This window comes from Spermophilus citellus, assembly GCF_964194105.1.
Source record: "Spermophilus citellus genome assembly, chromosome: 10".
In the NCBI taxonomy this organism is placed as follows: domain Eukaryota; kingdom Metazoa; phylum Chordata; class Mammalia; order Rodentia; family Sciuridae; genus Spermophilus; species Spermophilus citellus.
The window spans coordinates 9,571,580-9,593,625 of NC_138197.1; the positions used below are offsets into that span (position 1 = coordinate 9,571,580).

A 22,046-nucleotide genomic window follows, 5' to 3' on the forward strand; every position below is an offset into this window, starting at 1 on the left:
AAATGGGGTTTTCCATATGGATTATGGTTTTCAGATATCAAAAAGCAAGTCAAAGCAGATTTGACTTTTACATTCCTCTACCTGTAGATAGACATCCAGTCGCTTCTGAGTGAGGTTCATGGTTTGCAATAGTTTTTCATCTTGACTAGCTGATTGTACGTTCTGTTGCTTAGCAACTGCTCTTATCTCCTTCAGGTATTTCTCTCTAACAGACTGGAACCAGTGAAGTGAATCAAACTCCTGGTACTGATCCAAAAGCTTTAGGATGTAAGCCACACCTACAGTCATAAGCAAAATTACAGTGAGTGTAGAGGTTGTATTCTATGCCTTTACCAATAACTCTTAGCAATAAGCTAACAATTTTGAATCAATACTCTTTCAAATCACATTTTACTGCATAAATGAGTGAAGCTACCGAGATGGCTTAATTTTCCTAAGAAAATATGTAAAAATGTAAAAAACTAAAGAAAAATCAATTAAGAAGAAAATAAATAATATGGCCTGCAAAAATATTGGGCTATTGAGGGTAGCGAATAAAAAGTTCCACTGATAGGGCTGGGGCTGGGTCTCAGTGGTAGAGCACTTGCTTCACACAGAACGTGTGACACACTGGGTTCAATTCTCAGCACCACATAAAAATAATAATTATAGTATTGTGTTCATCTACAACTAAAAAAAATATTTAAAAAAAAAGTTCCACTGATAAAGAGCAAGTGAAGAGGAAGTTACAGGCAAACTAGGGAAACTAAATACAAGATGCTTAAAACTATGAAAACCCAACAAAAACAAAGCCTAAGTGTTCAGTCAAGTTAGAAAAGTGATTAGCAATACTAACAGACTATTGAAATACAGTTAAAGATGATGAGGAAAAAAAAAGTATTGTCAGATGACCCCACTAAAATGAAACAAACAGTAAGCACTATCCCATGAAAAATCAATCTGTAAAGAGCACAAAAACCTATTTTTAAGTCAATATAAAAACATATTTTAAGGTGAACATAAAATCAGTGGGAAAATAGTTCCATTTAAGCTTACCCATGGCAAAACCATCATCAGTAAAGGCTGCTCCAATTTTATTTTTTTATTCAATTTTTCCTTGCAACTAATGGAATGCTCTACAAAGTTGAGAGTCTAAAAAGAGATATTAAAGAAACAACTGTGTTAAGAAAGTCTTTAGAATCTTCAGAACAGACATTTCAAAAACTGCAAAATGAACCCTAGGTTCCTGTCTTTCGTTCTGAAACATTTGCCTAAGACAATCTCTTAGTGAGGAAACAAATCTATTCAAATGTCTCTTAATGGCTTTCTTTCCAAGCCCTTAAAACATGAGTCCTCCTTCAATCACTACTTAACCCAAGCACAGTGTATATGGTACATTATAAAGTATGATGAAAACACTGAGCACTGGGAGATTTAGCATCTTACCCAAAATGATACAAAAAGAATGTGGGAGTCAGAAATGGTCCTGCTTTATAACAAAATACTCGTAAGCCTATGCAGGAAGCTTTTACTTCTGCCTGCTTGATTCATTCTAAAATACTACTTATCATGTTTTTGGTTAAAAGGGATTAAAAGTCCTTTGGCTAAAGGGTGAATTCCTCAAAAGTGGTACTTCTCTTGAAAATTCAGCTTTTCCAAAATACCTTATCTAATCAATTTGTTCAAAGATTTACTGAAGCTACTATGTAACATGCATAAAAGAACTTTTGATTAGAAAAAAAAACTGATTACCATTTAGAGTTTATACCAAGCAGCACTACTGGCACAGATTTTTTTTCGTGTCCAACATACTAAGCCATTAGTCATATGTGTCCACTGAAGCTAGTATATAACTGAGAAAGTGAATTTTTAATTTCATAAAATTAAAAAAAAAAACTTTTAGTGGCCACATGTGATAATACAAGGACAGCAGAGCCATAGAGGGGTACAGAAAACATTGTTTAAAAAACAATTATGATACAGTGATGAATACAGTTAACAGCCAACATTAAAAACAAAACATCAAGTTTCACTTTTATTGCCTGTGAAATTCATTTCACAATCACATATTTGCAAAATATTTATCAACTGTTATTTAAATATTTTTTAAGATAGCTTATTTACATTTTAAAACTGTAAACTTGAGCACAAAGGTAGTGTTCTATACTTCTTGGTAGGGCTCTTAGTCCATTTGGAACTGAATTCTGTAAATCTCCAGGCTCCCCCCTAAGGTCACCAATGGTTTTCATTACTGCTACTAGGGCCTAAACATTTGTCCTCCATCTTAAAGAAATACGGTGAGAACTCACCCTAAGTTAACTACAGTGTTTCCACATACTAGTTTGGACCTAGCCTAAAATGGAAAGATGCTTATTAGATGAATGTGGACATCTTTGCTCTACCATAGCTACTAAATTGTAATGATAACTAACAATAAGTATATAAAACAAAATTTATGAAAAACAAAAGCTATCAATAAGTCAATAGCTATTTCTGATAGGTAATAATGGTTATGTAAAATGTATGAAGATGGGTGTCAACAATTCAGGCAAAAATATGAAAAGTTGTTATTCTTGGTCAAAGGTAGATATAATAAAAAGCTAAAACTGCAAAGTGATATTTAGATTTTAGAGCTATCTATTTACAAATTGAAAAACTATTATAGAAAGCTTCAGGGAAGATTAACCTATCTAAACTTTTGACTCCATTTCCCCCACTGGAAAAATTGTCTTTATAATGTCATTTTTGTTAATAAGCTACTTTTTGATAGTGACTACAGAAATACAGAACATATTACATATTTTAATAAGGAGAAAGCACTAAATATTTAGGTATTGGTATTTACTACTGAATAGACAGAAGTTATCCTCAAATAAGAGGCTTTTAAGAGAGATGTTAGAAAAAACTTTATATTAAAACAGCTGAAGTCAGTCTATGCTAAGCAATTAAAATGATTACATGGTATTATTCTGGTCAAAGATTCTATGGGATATGTAATGGCATATACTCAAGTAATTTAAAACACTATGATTTCTCTGGCAGTGTATAACAAATAATAATCTCTTAACTATTAAATAAGTTCAACATAGCTAATGAATAAAAAAAAAGTTGGTCACATTCACTGAGCTCACACTTAGTTTTACCTACAACCAGAAAGTCAGTAATACAGTCTGTGTGCATTTCATGCTTACAAGAAAACCAGATTTATTAATACTCTTTTTTCAAATTCATTTTAGGTTCTGAATATACTCACTAGAGGAGGAACAATGATATAGAAATTTCGGAGATGTATATTCTTTGGCCTTCGAAATTCTGGAGCAGAAACATCTACAAGCATTTTGAAATATTCTGTGCCTTCAGCAGAATTTCGTGTATGATCACTGAGGACCGAGTCCAAATGCCTAAAAACCAAACAAACAAAAATGTGTTTCCTCTTTTAAATAAGGTGTGGCCTTTAAAAAACAGTGTGTGCTTTTAGATAAAAGCACTCATAAGCAGGAAACATTATACAATTTATATATGAGTTTCCTTGGAGTTCACAATGAAATAATTTTCTTATGGATAGAAACTGATTAGAATCATCTAGTTAACTTAATTATTAAAATAGAATAGAGCATCCAGGGACTTAAAATGATAAGGTTCTGTATTTCTTTTCCCCACAATGAGCCCTGTACATCTCATTGTAAGTAAAGTCTTCATTTTAAGTCTCTTCACTAGTCCTTCCTCTACATCTCCTTACCTCAACTTAAACCTGGCCTTCTTTCAAGAAGCTTTTCTTTCAATCTTCAGAAATATTAGCTGCTTTTCCTCCTGAAATCCTCATGTATACTACTTCTACATGTTATTCCTCCACCAGAGGAAGGCAAAAATCTCTCCTTTAATCCAACTACAGATGCTCCTCAACCTACAATGGGTTTGCATCCTGATAGATCCACAGTAAATTGAAAATAAAGTAAAATAAAGAAAAAAAATGTGTGTATACACGTAGCCAACTAAACATGATAGCCTAGCAATGCAGTATACTGGAGTATATCAGTTGTTTCGCTTTCTGATTGTGAGGCTGACAGGGAGCTACAACTCACTGTTCTGCTCTGTATCGCACAAGAGGTTCATAATGCAAATTGCTAGCCCAAAGAGATCCAAATCCAAGACATAAAGGAGCTAGGGATGCAGTTTAGCGGTAAAGTACTTGCCTCGCAAGCACCAGGTACTAGCAAGCACCAGGCCCTAAACTTGATCTCAGCACCACAAAAACATAAATCAAAATAATCAAAGTATAATTTCTACTGAATGCTTTATCATTTTCACACCATCCTAAAATTGAAAAAAGAGTAGAGTTGAAAGTAAAATAAAATGGTAAGTTGAGCCATTATAAATCAGTGGTCATCTGTATATTCATCTACTCTTTTGGAAAGCAAGCATCTACCAAATTTTAGCCACTACCCTAACTTAATATCTAGGACTAGGATGCCTTCCCTAGTTCTCTACTGTTTATGTGGATAATTTACTCATTACCATGACCCCACAACTCTTGGATTTCATCTGCCATGACATTTCTTCACTTACTATTAACCATCCTCTCCCTTGCACAAATGTGGATCTTTCAGTTAGCAATCATATCTTAAAAACCAATATCCTACTGTAACTTCCTTTGGCTTCTTCAAAGTATTTTTTAAACAGTCCCCAATTTTGAAGAAAATGATGACATTTAAGAGGAGATAAAGGGTCCAATTTTCTTTTTTGGTATGCAAGCCACAACCATTTTAATTATTTTCATGACTTCAAATGACTTTAATACCTGTCTTCTGTAATCTAGTAAAGCACTATGCTATCCAGTAGGATACTGCAGAACAAAGCTTCTGTGTTAGGGTCATGTTTTCATTAAAATGTACACATATATTTTCTGGTATATTTTAATACTTATTTTTAAAAATATCAAGCCTATAAAAAATTAAAAGATAGTATAATGAACCCTGAATGCCCTTAATTAGATTCACACTTCTTCACAATTTGCTAGTTTTCTCTATTTTTCAGAAACATTTCAAAATTGCAGACCCCATGTCACTTAGCACATAAATACTTCAGCATTACTCTATTAGAATAAAGACATTTCCCTAAAAAGCCACATCAGTACACCCAAGAATAAAATACAACATTATCTAATACACAACCCATTTTTCAAATCTCCCCAATCATTCCCCAAATGTCCTTTATAGATAAATGTTTTCTTTACCTGGATTATGATTAAGGACAACCCCATTACATTTGGTTATCAGGTCTCTTTATTCTCCTAATCTAGACAGCCTCTTTGCCTTTTTGGTCTTTCATGACATCTGACACTTTTTAAGAGTCTAGGCCAGGTATTTCACAGAATGCCCCACATTCTGGATTTCTCACATTGCTTCTTCCTAATAAATTCAGAGAAACACTCCTAGGAAGAACATAAACTAGGTGCTTGTCATTACATTACATCAGGAGGCCATATAATATCAGTCTGTCCCATTACCAATGTGCTGTTTTATCACTTGACTAATGTTGTAGACATCTCTTCTACATTGCACATAGCTTTTCCCTGTGATTAATAAGCAATTTTGTGGGATGATTTTTGAAAATGAGTTCTCTGGTTTCCAAAAACTTTTCACCCAACACTTAAGTGTTATAATTGCAAAATGTGATGCTTTTTCCCTTAATTTTCTCATCTGCTTTATGTTAGCTGCCATTCTTTTGTTAAAAGAAAAAAAACAACTGTTTTAACCTTTCTTATTATCACTATAACTCATAGATTTTTTTATTCAATGTTTTATGGCCTATTTCTATCATTACTCTTTTTTTTTTAAGTTGAAGATGGACACAATACCTTTATTTTGTTTATTTTTATGTGGTGCCAGGGATGGAACCCAGTGCCTTATGCATGGCGAGGTAAGCGCTCTACCAATGAGCTGCAACTCCAGCTCCCCATTACTCTTTTTGACATTCAAACTGTCTCCACTTTGTTCAGAGTGCCCCTTCATATCTGATTCAATAAAGTGCTATAAATATTAAAAATAAAATCTACAATTTTCTCTCAAGTTTTATGTTACAAAATCACTAATGACTCAAGCCTGTAGATCTGCACTACCCACTAAGATCACTATCAGTAGTAAAATGAAAAAAATTCAGTTCCCCAGTCTAATCTGCCATATTTCAAGTGCTCAACAGCAGTGTATGGTAGTGGCTGCTCTCCTAGAGGACTCTACTATGCTGCTTTAGAGGACATGAAAGGAAGGACTGGCATTCAAGAACAGTGCTAATGAATAGAAATATTTTTAAAGTAAGAAGAAATAGGTAAAATGAATTTTACGAATGAGATATCTGACAATCCTTTTCTTATACTAAATCTTTGACCCAAACACATTTCAGGTGCCTAGAGTCATATGTGGCTAGTGAGTTCCATACTGGACAGCATGTTCCAGAAGATCCCTTTTTAGTGAAGTTGGAAAGATCCTGGAATGACATAAGTCTCTAAAAAACAATGTTATTTCATAAACTGAGACCATAAATAATTTGCATAATAAAGATCCTGGCATATAAATTACATATTACCCTCTAGTCTTCTCATTAATGTTTTATATAAACACACTATTTTAAACTTCCAAATTTAGTTACTCCAAAATTAGACTACCTTGCTGCTTTTAATGTTTCTTCTGAAAGACCTTCTTCTTTCACAAGTTCCTCAAAGTTTACAATATCTTCAAGATCAGGCACAAATCTACATAAGAATTTGGGAAAGATTTATTAGAGCAACTGACACAGACATAAAAGTGGTACCATAGGACTCAAAATTTTTCAATTATACATTTAGGAAGAACTCTACATTTCAGTAACAATATCACCACTTAAGTTCCAAATCAAATTTTACACATGATCACATTTTAATCCTTAAAATCACATACTCTTTAGATCCTCTCGTTTTCCATACTGACAAATAAACATAACTACAACCTTAAGAGAAATAAAGATTTCAAAAGTATAAAGCAAAGAAATCTAGTAGAAGTAATGGTTTTCTTTCACATTAGAATTAATGGATTTTGTCTACATTTTATCTCAAAATATATTAACACAAATAAACACCTTCTCTATAATCAATAAACAGATTTAAGTAACAATTTTCAAATAGCATAAACAAGGCAAAAATGATATTTGCATCCATACCTAATGGCATTGCTGCTACAATGAAGACCACCAGATCTTATCATTCATACATAGCCCATAGCATTACCTTAAAAACCACATAAAAAAATCAGATATTTATATAAATAACTCTAAATTCTATAATCAGGAATATAATTACATACAGTAGTCAATTACAAGGTTTCCACTCCAAAGTACCAAGATAATCTGCTATATTTTACTTCTGTTCAGTGTTCCATTAAAAGCAAAACTGTTAACATATTTCTGTACTTAAAAGTTATATACATCTACGTTAAATATTTAAAATAAACCTAACTTTCAACAAACTAAATTCATTAAATGCTATGTTAAAATTATCTAACAGTTTTAAATTGTAATACCAATAGTTTATTTGCTTTCACACTGAAATCTAGCTTCCTCTTTTTCTCCCTCCCTCTTCAACAACATTTGCAGTTATCATCGTATTCCTAATTGCCACATCTTGCCTAGAACACTACAATATGCAATGGTTTCCTGATTTCCCTACCTTCACCATTAGCACCCTGCCGTATCCTTCAATCTTTCATTTAACTAGCAGCTAGTTACTGTTGGGGGCAGGGGCAGTACTGGGGATTGAACTCAAAAGTGCTTAACCACTGAGCCACATTCCCAGCCCTTTTTCTTTTTTATTCTGAGACAGGGCCTCACTAATTGTTTAGGACCTTGCTAAGCTGTTAAAGCTGACCATGAACTTGGAATCCTCCTGCATCAACCTTCTGTGTTGCTGGGATTACAGGTGCACACCAATACACCCAGCTACAGCTAGTTACTTTATAAAAACTAAGTTGGAGCACATCATTCCTTTTCTGAAAACTCTACAATGGTTTTCCATCTCAATAAAACCCAAACTCTGTATGTTCAACTTCAGTATAGCCCTGCATTTTCCTGCCCCTGGCTGCTGTTCTGCTATCACACCTTGCCAATCAGGTCTTCACTATCTCCATTCCAGCCCCCAGCCAAGTCCTCAGAATGCCAAGCAGACTCTGGAGTTTTGCAATTGACTGTCAACTGTCAGGTATACTTTTTCCCTAGATATGAACAAGGTTTATGCCCTCATTTTATTAAGTCCCTGTTCATATGTCACCTTCAAAAGCTTTCCCTGAATATCACTGCATAATGCCCAATCCCATTACATAACCTCACCCAGCACTTATCAGTGACATATTATCTTTTGTTTATATCTTTTTGTTTATATCTTATCAGTGACATATTATCTTTTTGTTTATATTGCACTACAATGCAAGATCCATGAGTACAGCCTTTGACTTCTTCATTGCTTCATCCCTAGAGTCAGCAAGTCCTAGCACAGGGTAGGAATTCAATACAAAATTGAAGTGAATTGAAATTATTTAGGAGAGAACAGATAAAAAGGTAAGAAGCAGTTAACATTTTTTAGCCATTATGGTAACATATGTTTTGACATTAACAACCCTACAAGGCAGGTATCACTGAATTTATCTTAAGGCCTGTCCCAGTGGGGTTTTTGAGTTTTTTTTAAGCACATATTAGAAAAATCAATTATCTAGTTTTACTATTTTCCTCCAAACTGTCAGACATATGTCTGGCTAATTGAAATGTGAGAGGTAGATACAGAGCAATGGTTAGGAGCAAAGCTCTGAAACCAGACTACTTGGGTTCACATTCAGACTCTGCCACTCATTAGCTGGAAGATCTAGGTCAAATTATACAACTTCTTTTTATGTCAGTCTCATCTGTTAAACTCTAGAAGGGCAGAGATCTTTTTTACTGTCAAAATTCTGATATTAGTATGTGAAAAATGAAATTTAAGCAATACTGCTCCAAGGACAGCTCTTAATCTGAGGTCCCTAGACCCACACTTAAAGCACCTGGACTCCTGTACCTTATATACAAAAGTATAAGTTCATACACAGGCTAATATTAGTTCTAGGAGAAATCAATCCAGAATTTTCACCAGATTCTCAAAAACTAAGAAATACTGCTCCAGAAGTGGCCACCTAATATGATATTAAATGATATCATATTAGAAAACAATACTCCCTGAAGAAAACAATACTCAACACCTTATATTAAATGGTTTAAGATAAAAAATTTACAAAGCTAATATTTTTGTACTATCATAGAAACATTTAATATCCAAACCAAGCAATCTATAAAACTTAAGCTACAATTCAGTGACGTTACTCTAACACTAAATACTTGTAACGTACTTCCTACTAGTAAATTTAAAGCCCCTTGGGAGCAAAGATTGTCTGCATCCCCAGCACCTGAAAGAACATTCATCACAACTGATGCTTAGTAAATGTTTGATAAATGAATAAATGAATCTCAGAAGGCAAAAATTTCCCAAAATATAGCTAAGAAGATATTATTAAGTGATTGGTGTCATTTAACATAAAATGTGAAGAATTTAAAAACACCTCTGGACTTATACCTGAACAACCTTGATTTAAGCCTCAGCAACACCATTTTTTTTCTCTAAGTCTCTTTTTCTTTCACTCCCTCCTTCTCTCTCCTTTTCTATTTATTTATTTTTAGTTCTAGAGATTTAACCCAGGGATGCTTAACCACTAAGCTATATCCCCAGCCCTTTTTTTTTATTTTGAGACACAGTCTCACTAAGTTGCTTAGGGTCTCCCTAAGCTGCTGAGGCTGGCTTTAAACTTGCAATCCCCCTGCCTCTGCCTCCCAAGTAGCTGGGATTACAAATGTACACCACCATGCCTGGCCTCTTTCTGCATTTTAAAAACAGTGATTACAGTCTCTCTTTCAGAATTATTGTAAGGACATTAACAAAGATAATATGTGAAAAGCCTAAATAAGTATAAGATTTTATTAAGCTATGATTATTTTTAACTACTTTTAAATGTCATATACTATATTTCAGAAGACAAATTCAACTTGTTAGTTCAAATCATATGCACATGTATAAAAGGGTGCAGCATCAAAAATTATAGTATTCAGTATTTTATCTTTAAATTTTTATACAGCTTATTAAATTACTAACTTTTCACGTAAATTCGTTATACTCTCATATTTAATGTGAGAAAATCTCTTAGAAGCCCAAAACAGTGCTTTGAACAGAGTAGGTACCCAGTAATTACTAACCAGCAGACTATCAATTATGAATATAATCTTTGTGAAATTTATTAAGTATATTTTAAATCTGTGATCAGTCTATCAATTGCTTCTGTAGCAACAGTAATTGTGTTAAGAAAATTACCCCAGTGAAATAAAACTAAGTTGAGACATTCACATAATAAGCTGTTTATTAGCATGACCTATTTAATATATGAGATTATTGGGCTTTGTACTTTGTTTCCCAACATTTTTATAGTAACTTACCAATTTGGCTGATGAGTTGCCTGAACTGATCAAGATAGCTCTGTCCCTCTGGTGTTATTCCAAGTTTTCTGATGCCTCGATTGAATTTTTCTGCTCTATCAAAAGGATACTAGAGAGATAATTTTAAGACTACCTTTAGACCCCTAAACCAGAAAATGCCTACTAAATCAATCACGGCAATAAACTTTCCTGTCTAATTTTGTATCTCATCATGCCTTCAAAAATATACCACTCAAGTCTAATGACATAAAAGTTGTGTAAAAAAAACAAAAAACAAAAAAAACTACTAACATTCAGTTTTGTTTTTTTTTCCTTTTTGGTATTAAAGGTATGCCACTAAATAAGTTTTACATCACAAATTACTAGTGTCCTAACACCTCAAAACTCTTATCAGATTGAAAAAGAACCTTATTCATCCTAGAAACATTTGTTTCTAGATGTGTCAAGTTTCTGTGGGCTAAATATGTATCTGATATTTATGAACATTCTTTTCCAATGAAAACACATCAGGTGGCTTAAAATTAATAGGTGCCATCAATAATAAAACAACTTTTTTAAGTTAGAGACATATGTGTTAGGATGCTACCCTTAGCACCATTTATAAAAATGAAAAATGAGGGGGAAAAGATTCATCAATATAAAATTAAGTAAGTTATTATCTCTATACTACCAACTATTAAAAATAATTAGATCTATAGGTACTGATATTTTATGAGTATACTGCAGAAGAATGTGTATAACATCACTCCATTTTTGCTATAAAAAAGAAAGATGTGGGGCTGGGGATGTGGCTCAAGCGGTAGCGCGCTCGCCTGGCATGCGTGCGGCCCGGGTTCGATCCTCAGCACCACATACCAACAAAGATGTTGTGTCCGCCGAGAACTAAAAAAAAATAAATATTAAAAATTCTCTCTCTCTCTCTCCCCCTCTCTCACTCTCTTTAAAAAAAAATTTTCTCTCTCTCTCTCTCTAAAAAAAAAAAAGAAAGATGTATAAATGTGTGTAATTATATGTGTCTACTGTGAAGATATTGTGAAGGGTATAACACAGCACTGCTAACAGCCACTGTCTCCAGAAAATGGAATTGAGAGGAAGAAAATGAGGGAGGATAGTATATATACTTTACATGGCTTAAATGTTTCAAAATTATGTTTTTATATTATTTTAAAATTTTACAAAAGTAAACCTGGCTACATTGATTATTTTATTTTTCCTTATGCTTAAGCACACAGAGAATGCAAAGATTAGGAAATTATAAGGGAAAAGACAAAGGAACTTGGAGGTCAGATGTAGATAACATGTGAAAAATTAATAAAGAAAGAAAAACCCCACAGAGATCTAAATAATGTATTGTAGCATAAACATTAGCCATATACGGCACACAGCTGAATCAAAGTACCTAACAGCAAATATGTAGCATACCTTATGGTCATTTTGGTCCTTGATTTCCCTGAAAAACCGAATATCTTTAATCAATCTGGACTTGATATGTTCATCATACATAAACTGGCTAAATATATAGAACTTCTTTTTCAAAAATTGGTAAGTGAAATTAACCTATAAAATTAAAATTTAAAAAAAGTTAAATTAAAAAATTAATTTTAGGTCAATATTACCAAATAACAATAATCTAAAAAGTACTATTTTAAAATTCAACTTATTTTGGATCTGAAATATTTAAATAATGAAGCTTTTTATTGCCTAAGTTTATAGAACTTTCTACAGGCTTCTCATATTTTTACTAAAAAAAGGAGAAAAAAGTGTACAATATTCTCATGACAGGATTAAAAGCAGTAATGGGAAACACAAAACCAGACAGAAGCCCCTAGCTTTTAGGTCATACACCAGTAAGAAGTTCCTATGTTGATCCATCATTAAGATTACTTATTACTAATATGCACAGCTAGAATGAAACTGAAGTGAGAAACATGATGCTCCTTGAAGATTCCTCAAGGACGATATTAAACATTTAATTATCTGTAAGCATTTTTTAATGCCTTTTATACACAAAGCAATATGCTATTCTCATGCTAGATGCAGTCCTTGTCCTCATGAGGTTATATTCTAGCAGGAGTGACAGATGTTTTAAACAAGTTCTGTTTAATAAGTTGTTATATTTCAACTGCAATAATTTCTAAAAATGAGAAGTATGAGTGCTTTGAGAATGAATAACAAAAGGCCTGAAGTAGATTCAGAATCTTCTGACAAAGTGAAAGTTGAACTGGGATTGAACTAAAATAACATAACATTAATTCTAACCTACAAAATGGAAGCCCCATACTCATTTCCATTCCCATGACTCTCAGATACAACAAATGGTTTGGACAAATTTAAGCCCTTTTTACTGAATCTTCATTTACCCAGTTATAGAAATGGGTCATTCCTCTAAACTTACATTGTGGCTTAAACTTTGTACTCTCCCTGCTCTGTGTCTGTTTCTTTGCTTTTTATCTCCTTTGTGGTCTTTTCTTTGTCCTTCTACTCTTCATAGTAACTCTGCCACTCTGATTCTCACTTTCCTCTGCTCACTTTATCATCACACATCAGTAACCTACATTCATTAGTAAGATTAACTGATTTTCAATATTCCTCTACTAGGAAATGTCTGTTTTTCTCACCCTAGTGCCAGAGGCACATAAAATACACTGGTAATACTTGTTACATGAATGAGTCTGTGGTAGATGATAGAAGGTAAGGAAGAGTTTATCCTCAAAAGTTCATTTATCATGGAAGGTTTCAGACATGATTTCTACATGGATGATTCCTTATTTTAAATTTAAAACTCTGACTACACAGATCTCATTTCTATACTGGTAACCATTAAAATAGAGCCTCAATCACACTCATTGGCTCTAAAACTTCAAAGCATTCCCTACTATATACTAAAATGATCCCAACTTAACTTTCCAATCTTCTTCCTATTCCCTCACTCCAAAGATATTTAATATTTTACTACTTAAGCATTCACAATTTTTTCCTCTTCAGGAGAAATTATGCTAAAAGTGAGGTAAATTCAAAGATCTCTTTCTTCAGAAAGGGAAAAACAGCACGCACATTTAAAAGATTTCCTCAAGTGAATGAATGTCCATTTCTAAGAGTAAAATATTTTTAGTAAATTCATAATTATATGGATATTAAATAATTAGTAGCCCCTCCACGTAAAGGATATAAATGACCTTAAACTACTATCAGTGATTAACTTTTTAATTAACTTCCAGAGAATATCAGAATCAACATACATATGGACGTCCTCAAAACTACAGTGCTATTTATAATGATGATGCTGTGATGTCTGTTAAGGAGCCTTTTATAAGCAAAACTCCCATCACATCGAATACAATTTAGTGCCAAATATTTTTAATTATACTACCAGAAAAAAAATGGAAATTCAGCTATAATATCAACAAGTAGTAATGTGTATTTGCCAGAATATTCTATAAGAAAATTATCTTCCAACCTATTAAATTAAGCAGGGGTCTAAGTACCTACCAACCCACGCCAGTCCCCCACTAAAAGTGCACTTACTGTGGTATTCATGATTCCTGTGCCATGTGTACGAACTGAATTAGCAATATGCCGAATATTAATAGTATTCAAATGTTTGTTATTGCTTGTTCGTTCAATAAAAATCTACAATGAAACAAATTTAATCAGTTATCCAAAGAAAATTTTAGAATTGGTTTCATTAATTTAACTGGGAAGCCATTCAAGAAGATAGTACAACCAAGTCGCATCAAAGCAATAAACAAGATCTCTAAACATTCATTTTGTTTTGAATATTTTACTAATTTTTGGCCTTGAGAATCAATTCCTTGTGCCTTGTCTTCCACTTAAATAACCACTCACATTTAAAAAAAATTCTTAAACCTACTTACCTGATTGTTGAGATTATAGAGGTATCAAGACACAAATATATGAATGTTTCTCATGATTTCCAAAACATCAAGGCCCTACAACATAATCCACATAAGTTCTATAATTATAAATTTAAATAATCAAAATTATATCAATACAGTGACACTGATTATATTAAGCTTCCCAATATTTTGAAACTATTTTAAGAAACTACATAAAAAGTATGACCAAAGGTATAAGAGCCTTCTGACATATATAATCAGAACTACCTCTTTGAGAAAGCCTTGTTGATTATGATTTTACCTCTTCTATGTGAACAGAAGTTCAAATAATCAAAGATGATGACCCACCATCATTTCCCCACCATCCTTGAAAATACCTATTTGTCTTTCCAAGGATATTACTCACATTTTTTTTTATATAAACTAAAGAACAGATTCTAAATGGTATTCACAGGATATACTATGTTTGTAAAATGCATACTATGTTTCAGCTACTATGCAAAGTTCTTTTACAAAGGATTATTCTAAATTCCACAGGTGAAGAAAATGAAGGTAAGGAAGTTCTTTAGGGTCACAAGTCATGAAGAGCCAGAACCCTGGGATTTAAGAAAGCCTAACTCCAAATTAGACACCTTTTAATGCACAAGTTCTCTACTGAGATTCCTTCATTCTTCAGACACAGTATTACTCTATACACCCAATGGTATACCATCTACATTTTTCTCTGCTCTTCTAATTATGGCTTAAAGTAGCATTACAATACCTCTAGTTTCAGTTATAGTTTTTTATTGTGTTCTAATCTAAAAATTTGTTCACACCTTTTTACTCTACACCAAATGCTGCTTTGCACTCATTTTAAGAGCAAATACATTTGTAATTCTATAAAATTAACCACTTTCCTAAGACACTAATGCCTAAGTTTAAAATCCTTAAATATGACCCTGAGTAAACTATTTGCAATTCTGCTGAAGACACCTAGTATGTTTGTGAAATTTATATACATCACCAACACTCAACAGAAATCTGGGTGCACCCAGGAAGCCGCTAGTAAATTCTTTCATAAAGTCAAATAGTGGCATCTAATTTCTCACTCTTCTCACGTATGAGGTTTTATATAGAAAATATTTTCTTTAAAAAAAAACACACACACACGTAGTAAAAAGTAAGAAGAAAAGACTTCCTAAAGAAATATTGTTATATTACAGTCAGATTATGTTAGGAGTACATTATACACACCTGTTCCAAAGTCTGACTAGGAAGATGTGCCTCTGTCATAACCAATCCATAACGTTGAGTAGCTAAATTTCTCATTTCACTGTACGTGGCCCAATCATGAAGGGCTACTGTTGTGAGATTGTAGAAAGTCTTATCTAGGTAGTGAGTTACATAAGCTACCAGAAAAAACAAATTCCAAACAATTTTTGAATCATAAAAACAGCAGAAAAGGAACTAGAAAGGAAAAAAAAACAATACTTGTCTTTGAATATTATATTTCTTCCTTTAAGATAAGGTACTAGGAAATAAACACAAAGGAGTTACAGAATAAATTAGCACATACCAAAAATAATACCCACAAGGTGTTATTTCTTCTTTCATAGTTTATTAAAGAGATATAGGATATGAATTAAGAAGGAAAAAAAAACTCACCTCGAATGTCAATGAATCGATTGAAAAACCTAATTGGATTTAGCGAGAAAAAAAGAGCCAGGTCTTTCATGCCAACTTTGAAAGGGTTTCGGTCATCCAGCTTTAAATGAGTATGCACAGAAAGTCTCAGATCCTTCTCTATTTCTTTGCACAACTTGTCCAACAAATGCTGTTCAGAGATGAATTGATAGTTTAATTTTTCAAAATGATATCCCAATTGTATTGTTTCTCTATATGACTATGTTTTGAGAGTTTATAATCAGTGCATTGAAGAAAAAAATTATCAAAATAGTTTTGTTTAGGATTCTAAATACATCATGATAATTTTTTAAATTGGAAAATGGAAAATTATTTTGCTCATTTTATACCAATAATTTTAGAGGGAGAGGGCCAGGGAGAAACTATCTAATTGTCAAACCTTTATTTTCATTAATATTTTAAATTTAGCTAAAAAGAAAACCAAAAAAGCAATAGCTTCACAATAAGGAACATGAATATGTAATATAAGCATAAAATTTATGGGAACAGCAACAAAGGAGGAAAAACCCCACAAATATGCAAGTGAGAAAAGAAAAGAAATCTTTCTGATCTACCACAGAGTTCTAAATACTGGACATGTATTTCATTTTCTAAATAAAAATATTTATGGGTTGGGGATATAGATCAGTAGGAGACACCTGCCTGCCTAGTATATGCAAGGCCCTGGGTTTGAAGGAAGAAAAAAAGAAAGGAAAGTAGGAAAGGAGGGAGGGAGAAAAAGATGAGGAAGGAAGACATGGAGAGGAAGGAAGGAAAAAAGGGAGGGAGGGAAAAAGAGAGAATATTTTTAATTCAAAAAATTACATAAAATTTTCCCAATTTCATCAAACCCACATAGGTTTACACTGTAAAGTTGACTCATTTTTAGTTCTTCCCTCCAAATAAAACATCACTAGATGGAAATTTGATTTTAAAGGTATCAGTGTTTATTATAAACACTAAAACAGGAAACACTATATATTGCAGTCAAATTGTTATGCAAATCTTTTAAATAATTCTCTCCTCTAAGATACTCTTCATATGAAATTCAATAAAATATTAATAGTAAAATTGCCTTAACTGTACTATCAGCAGCATTCAACATTCAAACACATTTTATGTATACATTCTTCTAATTAATACAAATTTAAATTCGAACACACTGTTTGCTAAATTAAAAATTTCCAAATTCCTAGTCTGATTTCTAAAATGATTATGAATTACAGACTATTTAGCATAATAGTGATATTATAACTAAAAATAGTTCCTTTGCTCTATACAATGATTTATAAAGAGTAATTTTTGACTCAATGGAAGTCTGTTTCAATTCAAAATTTTTTTTCAAACACTGCATTCCAAAACATTATTTAATCCTTTTCAATCTCAAATATGGTCTTACCTCATTTAAAATTTCCATAATTTCCTTGTCATAGCAATCCAGGAGAATCTCATAGGACTCTAAATGCCTTGCATGCATCATAGCCGGCACACAGTCTCATAAAGCACTGAACATGTACTAACGAAAACAAATTTTAAAGTATGAATTTAGAAAAAAAAAACGAGCTATAAACAATATTACAAAGGCTATTTATCTGAATCAAGAAAGATAAAACCTTGATCTGAAGAAAATATGATTTTTCTACAACTATCTAACTTTCCTAAATAAAGTATGTAATTTAACTAAATACATAAAATTTTATATTGACATCCTTTCCTACCTTATACACTGAAACTGCTTTATTTCCATAAACAAAAATGATGAATAACATGTGGTTTGCTGATGAGTAATGTCAGACTACTAATACCAATTAAAATCAAGTGAAATGAGAATGATCAGGAATAAGTGAGAAGTTAAATATATTAAAATTAACTTCATTCATATTAACATAAAATTAAACCACAGAAACATTTATTGGATATTCATAATATTGTTCAAAACAGTATTAGAGGTCAATTTTAAAATAGTTTATTAAATCAGATAAGCTATTTTAAAACTTAAAGTGAATAAAATATGATGAGTTAATTCTTTATTATTCTTTACTTACATGTAATCTAGCTGCATCAATGGCATTTTCATACACATCATCTAAATAAATTGGGAAGACTGCTCGATGCCAGTATAAAAAACAACAGTCACACTGTATTTGAACTCTACAATATAAGTATTATAGTAATTAGTGGTATCAAAACTAAAGTTTCCCAAAACAACATAAAAGAATGACTTTATATACTATTAGGGCAAGAGACCTGTCATTCATTTTACATTCCCTACATCACTTCACCTAACATTAGTTTAGAAAAATCACAAAAAAATTATTTTTCAAATTGAGCTAAGATTTTAATAAAATTCTCCAATACCTGACACTGACAGAATTTTGCATATATGGAGAATTAGATTCTCAAAAAAATAGAAGAAAAAATTATCAAACTACAATGGTTGACTTTTAAAGAAGAGTTTAAAATAAATTTATTTTCAATATTATTTAATATGACTATTGCATAACATGTATCATTTTACCTGTTTCCAAGTTGAAAAGTAAAACTTAAAAAACTGTAATGCAAAAAAGTCCAGTCACACATAACCTATCCATAGTCTCTATCACCAAATGACTATTTCACACCTTATAAAGTAACAAAATGATCATTAAATCTTATAATGAAGGTTTAATATTTCTTCCAAAGATGGAAAACTAAATGCAACTATAAATATATGTTCAGCTCAAAATTAAAAATATATATATTATGAGCATTAAAGATATTATTGTGCTGTAACATAATTCAGCTGGAAGTCAAAATTTGTAAGGCTCATTTTCCCTTCAGGAAGCTTATTGTTTACTCAACAAAAAGTAAACAATAAAGTCACAAGTAGCTGCAAAAATGTGACTGGCTACTGACATTGTAATTAAAATTTCTACCTCAAAATAAAATTATAGGACACTATGAGTCAAAGGATCTCTAAGTTTCTCACAAATTGATGAAGCCTTACAATAAAGCAGCAATTTTGAAAGCCCAGTAAGTGATAATCAGCATAATAATCACAACATGCACAAGACTCTGCCTAAGGCTCTGAGTGCACTGCTTTTCTAGAAGCCGCATGCTTCATGGAGAAGAAAAGCTAAATGAATATGATCCCTAGTCACAGTCTCACTTTGGTCATGCCAAAGAAATTAAAGAGGACTAATGCTCAATCTGAATTTTACTCCTCTTTATGCTAAAAAAGAAAACTAATGCTCCAAATAGCCCTATTTTTTGAGTATTATTATATTCACCAGTCCTGCTTACCGTTCTGTAAGTTCACTGATAAGATCCAGTTTTTTCATGACTACTTGAAGTGGAAAGAGTTCTTCATCTTTGAATGTTTTCTATCAGGAAGTAGGGAAAAGACAGAGAAGTTACAGTCAAAGTAAAGGCAGATTTCTTGGATCAATAACAAAGAAACTGTGAAATTTCAGACCTTATATTTATTCCATAAATAATAGCAATACATTTACCATTTGTGTGCCAACACTTAGTGCTAAAGAAACGATAAGTCACCGTTGCTTTATGCTTGGTCCATTTGGAGTATTTTCAGCCAAAACTAAAGCAGAGAGCACATCAAGACACTGTTCGCTGTATTTTTTGTCAGAAATTACTCTTTTCTTTAAGACAAAACAGAAAACTATTAATTTTGCTCCTGGGATAATGACCAAAGCTACAGAAGAAAAACTTCTCTTTATCTCTTCCACAATTCAGTTTAAGAAAACATAAATAACACCTTTCCCCCTGAGCTTGTTCCATACTAATAAGAAATCACTTCTTTAAAAAAATGATACATCAATTTCAAAAGTACATACAATATCAGTTTTAGTAGAAGTATATTACAGTAGTATAGTATTACATGCTGCAATTTCGGAGTAGATAACAATGATCCTAAATAAAAATCATAAAACACCATGGATATAAATGACCAAGATGTTATGTTCAAAGGAATGGAATAAATAGGCTAAGCTAGAAAACATATAAAACAGCAGGACAAAAAAAAAAGTAACCCAATTATGCTGAATATATAATAATTTGCATACCTTGGCGACAGAAATAGAATTAAGAGCCTGGTGTTGAAGGTGCTGTGTTATATGTGCAACTGAATCAGCCACAACCATGCTTCTTCTGTAGAACATATGCTCTATTGCCTTAAAAATCAAAAGTAATTTTGTTAAGATCAACTTAAAACTTTCAAGCAAAATTAAAGAATATCTTTATGACCTCAGGCAAGAGAAGGAATTTGTAAATGAGATACAAAAATAACACTATGAAAGACTGGAAAATTCTGCTGTATTAAAATTAAGAACTCTCTTTGTCAAAAGCCATCATTACCAAGCAGCTTGGGAGATTAAGGCAGGATGATCACAGTTCAAAACCAGCAACAGCAAAAAGGTAAGCAACTTGGTGAGTCCCTGTCTCTAAATAAAATACAAAATAGGGCTGGGGAAGTGGCTCAGTGGTTGAGTGCCCCTTAGTTCAATCTCGGAACTCCCCATCACCAAAAAAAAAAAAAAAAAAAAAAAAAAAAAGCTATTTTTAAAGAAATAAAAAAATAAGCCAAAGTATGAAAAGAGAATCTGCAAAGTATAAGAAATTAGTATTCAGTATATGTACAGACTCCCAAAGAATTATTTTTTTAAAGGCATACAATCCAATTGAAAACTGAACAAAAACAAGAACACATCTTTCTCAAAAGAAACACAGTTAATAAATCATTGAATAAATATTCAGCAACACTAACAAATAGGGGTTGAACATAAAAAGTCATGACCAAACCCAATTATACCCACTAATTTATAAAAGAAACAAAAATACCTGAAGCCTGATAACATAGGTTAAGTATCCCTAAATTAAAAATCAGAAATTTGAAATGATCCAATATCAAAACTTTTGGGGCACTAGCATAACATGGCAAATGGAAAATTCCACACCTGATCTCATGTGCAAGAGTCATGGTCAAAGCATGGGCATGCAAAAAAAAAAAAAAAAACATTGTATGAAGTTATCTCCTGGATATTTGTATGAGGTATATATGAAACTCTTAGTGAATTTTATGTTTAGATTTGGATCTCATTCCTAAGATAGCTCACTGCACATATGCAAATATTCTAAAAACAAAACCAAAAACAAAAAAATTGAAATCCTAAACATGTCTGGTCCCAAACATTTCAGATGCTATTCAACCTACACAAGGGCTGGCCAGCTAGAGAATAAGAGGAAGTCTAATATATATGGGAGGTATATAAAATGACATAATTATTTAGGAAAACAATTTGTCTTCATCCTAAAACTTGAATACACACATAGCTTACAACCCAGCAACGCACCCATAGGTATATATTACATTAGAAAAACTCTTCCACAGATACACCAAGAAACACAAGAATGGCAGCACTGTTTATAATAGCAATAACTGGAAACCACTCTCAATTCCATCCTCAACAAGCCACCAGCAATGGAAAGCAACAAAATACAGCTACTAATCCCAACATATTCCAATACAAAATGATGAGTAAAAAAGACAAAAGGAATATATATAAAGTATTACTCCATCAACATAAACTCTACAGCCAAATGTAACTATGAGTGGTTCATGGATTCAGCTAAAAAGATAAACAAGGAAATAAGCGTAAAATTTCAGAACACTGATTTCCTCTGAGGGGCCTGGTTGAGATCCAATCCAGAAGGACACACAGGAGGCTTTGAAATCACTAGTAACACTCTATTTCTTCAGTGGGATACTATTTGTTCTTTAAAACTATACTGAAATATTATATATACTCACATCCGTATTTATATTTCATTTAAAAAAAACAATATTTCTTAAAAAAAACCTGAAAATGCAAAGGCACAATATCAAAAAAAAAAAGAAAATATTTCCTAAACAAATCTAATGTCCATTGTTAGCAGATATTTACCAGTAAATCTTAATTTAAATTTTTATATAAGAAAAATTGGGCTCTCCTGCTTGAAAGTTTTATTTTTTATTTA

At 32.2% G+C, this 22,046-nt stretch overlaps 1 pseudogene across 1 annotated transcript in view; it reads right to left on the reverse strand.

The window, feature by feature from the left end:
* The window catches only part of LOC308658381 (WASH complex subunit 4-like), a 54,316-nt pseudogene that overhangs the window by 2,929 nt on the left and 29,341 nt on the right, over positions 1-22,046 (reverse strand). The window contains exons 16-31 of the transcript XR_014024305.1: positions 20,096-20,203; positions 19,526-19,672; positions 19,317-19,396; positions 18,080-18,185; positions 17,434-17,550; positions 16,017-16,185; positions 15,606-15,760; positions 14,388-14,462; positions 14,038-14,142; positions 11,935-12,069; positions 10,513-10,621; positions 7,171-7,237; positions 6,641-6,727; positions 3,233-3,380; positions 1,036-1,131; positions 82-278 (exon numbers count right to left, since the gene is read on the reverse strand). The product of XR_014024305.1 is annotated as a WASH complex subunit 4-like (transcript). The remainder of the gene's footprint in view (positions 1-81; positions 279-1,035; positions 1,132-3,232; positions 3,381-6,640; positions 6,728-7,170; positions 7,238-10,512; positions 10,622-11,934; positions 12,070-14,037; positions 14,143-14,387; positions 14,463-15,605; positions 15,761-16,016; positions 16,186-17,433; positions 17,551-18,079; positions 18,186-19,316; positions 19,397-19,525; positions 19,673-20,095; positions 20,204-22,046) is intronic.